We start from the raw sequence: 3,209 nt of genomic DNA on the forward strand, positions 1-3,209 counted from the left end.
CCCTCCGATCCCATGCCTTGGAACTTTGATCACCACTTGTAACTGTCACCAATCCACAATCTACTCCTCCTACCCCAACGTCTGCCATGCTTGGACTCGATCCCTTGACCCTTGGTTCCAAACAGCAACCCTCACACCCACCCCAGAACCCACTTCCTGGTTCAAGGGTAGAGGAAGGCCCCGGCAGCCCCTCTGACTTCTCAGCTGTCAAACGGGGAAGATCACAGAACTACTTCCAGGAGGCCTTTAGGAACCTATCTGGACCCAGAAGATGAACATCGTTTGGAGTATACTAAGTGCTCTGTATCAGCGACAGAGGCCCCACTTCTCCTCCTGCCCCAGAACCATGAATGTCCCTCTGTACTCCAGATCAGAACAATGATTAGCTCAGTATCCCCTTCCGGGTTTCATTATCACAGAATCCTTGGCCTGTGTTCAACCTTCCGCCCTGGGAATAAGCGTGGCTCCCACGTATTGTGTTGCACGTTCACTCCCTCTAGCCCCAGGACCTCTGCTTGCCAGGGCCCCAACCCCTGCGGGACAAGGATGGGGCTGGGGGGACAGGTTCTATCACTTTCCAGATGAGCTCTGACCTCTCCCCCTAACCCCAGCCAGAGAGGTGAAGCACTCTAGGGAATCAGGGGAGTCCTATGCCAAGGTCTCCCTCCCTGGTCAGCCCCCCATCACCGCCACCTTGGCAGAGGGCCTTAGTCTTTTTTTGCACTGTCCATCAGTGCCAAGTTCTTGCCTGGGACACCCTGCTTCTTTAAGGACGACAATGAGATTTGCAGAGGTGACAGAAGCTACTGCTCACCCCCAGAAAAAGGCACACATACAAACCCACACAACAGCTGGCAGGCCATTTCTGGGTAGCTCGCGAGCATTAGCTATCCCGAGCTCCTCAGGGAACAGTGAAGGGGCTGGTGTGGCCCTAGTTGGCATCTCCTTAAGTGTGCGCATGCCTCTCCCCATCCTGCCCTCCCCAGTGCTCCGGCAGGCCCTGCCCATGATTCAAAGCCTCTCAGGGTTCTGACATCCCTCTTTAAACATCTTTGCCACCCTCTCCTTCTGCCATCTCTTGGACCTCCAACAAACCTCTTGGGGCCTCTTGTTACAGTTTAATGGGCATCAAGTGCTTCAAACATTTGGGTTTCCTTCACCTTAACAAATGCCCATTTTATAAACAACGAAGCTGGGGATACAGGCCAGTATCCAATTCACCTGGTTAGTGCTGGAGCTGCGATTCGAGTCTGGGCAGCTGGATTCCAAAATCCAACCACAAGGTTATCCTGCCACCAAGGGGATGATAGGGCCCTGCCACCTGCCTTCTGAAAAACCCACCCACTTTTGATAGAGAGCTCTTATCCAAGGCAATGCTGATCGTGGAAATATCTGGCTCCAATCGGAGGTACTAGCCCAGAGCCTCATGCTACAGGCCATGGTTCAAGGACACCAAGATCCATCCTCACCTCTCCCAACTTCATTAATTCTAAAAAGCCCACAGTCCATCACTGACTCTCCCATTAAGACCCTTAAATATTACTGTAAAACCAGGGCTCTGGAGTCATTCACCTTGGTGATAGTCTAGACAATATCCAAGGTCACAGAACACTCGGGGCTCCTTCTCAATTTCACCAAGAAGGGAATCTATCTAGAATGCAGATGGTCTACCCTTAAATCTTACACCAGGTCAGAACTCATTGACCAGACATCATTGGTGCTGAAGCCAGAGTTCTAGAATACCAAGAGTCCCTTCTTTAAACGGTCCCAGCTCTCAAATGCCAACGACTTATTCACTGCTCCCTGCTGGGTTCCAGCTGACTTCCAAATTGTTAACTCTTACTCTAGAACGCTGCTCCTCAAACTTAAGCATTAGAATCCTCCCAGGATATTACTGAAAAGTGGGTCCTGACTCAGCCGATCTGAGAATCAGCCCCAGAGTCTACATTTCTACAAGTTCTTGCAGGGGGTGGGGGACTACTGGGGATGGGGATGGATGGACAGAACTCCCAAGGGCGGCAAATCACACTTCAAGCAGCAAGTCTCCAGAACACAGGAATCCATCCACATCTCAACTGCCAGTCTGCTGGTGACCCTGCAGTTCCAGGGTTCAAGAATACAAGAGATCCACCCTTGAGTCCACACTAGGCAGCCAAGAAAAAAGCTGGCCAACTCCTGACACCTGCCACAGCCTACACTGGTCTGAAAACGTATCGAAAAGTAACTACGCTTTTCCCTGCTCGAAGCAAAGCTGAAACTCCCTTCAAGTGGGTACTGGGTTCAAGGACCCCTTGTCCACAAGCAGTATGCAGGAGCCAATGCTGTGTTAGGACAAAAAACTCTGCTGGCTTCTCTCCTGCTCTCTCTCTGGGATCCCCTGCTCTGGGGGAAGCCAGTTGCCATGTTGTGGGGACACTCAAGGTGCCCGTGGCGAGGTCCCCACAGCACAGAAATGCAGTCTCCAGCTGGCAACCGATCCACACACCTTAAAAGGGAGCCACCTTGAGGCACCTGGGTGGCTCAGTCCGTTGAGCAGTTGAGCCTCTGCCTTCATCTAGGGTCACGATCCTGGACTCCTGGAATTGAGTCCCGCATCCGGTTCCCTGCTCTGGAGTCTGCTTCTCCCTCTGCCCCACTCCCCTCTTGTGCTCGCTCTCTCTCAAATGAATATTTAAAAAACTCAAAGTGAGGGGCGCCTCGGTGGTTAAAGCCTCTGCCTTTGGCTCAGGTCATGATCCCAGAGTCCTGGGATCGAGCCCCACATCAGGCTCTCTGCTTAGCGGGGAGCCTGCTTCCCTTCCTCTCTCTCTGCCTGCCTCTCTGCCTACTTGGGATCTCTGTCAAATAAATAAATAAAATCTTTAAAAAAATAAAAAAAACTCAAAGTGAGCCACCTTGAAAGCGGATCCTATGACCCCAGTCACTCCCCGGAGGACCGCTGTTCTGGCTGACTTGACCGGATCCTTACAGCAGACCCTGGGAGGGGACCACCCAGTGGACCTGCACATTTCTTGTTTTAGGTCACTAAATTTCGGGGTGGGGCTGTGGTGGCTGATTTTACACAGCGAGATCTAAGGCATACAACAACCCCAGCCTGGCCACTTCCGGGGGCTTCCAGAGAAGCCACATTGCAACTCCAGATCCTTTCTCTTTCCGCCACCCCTGGGCCCACCCAGACGCCGCAGGACAGAGGCACTCCAGCCGGCTGA

The sequence above is a fragment of the Mustela lutreola genome, chromosome 16, assembly GCF_030435805.1.
Source record: "Mustela lutreola isolate mMusLut2 chromosome 16, mMusLut2.pri, whole genome shotgun sequence".
Taxonomy (NCBI): domain Eukaryota; kingdom Metazoa; phylum Chordata; class Mammalia; order Carnivora; family Mustelidae; genus Mustela; species Mustela lutreola.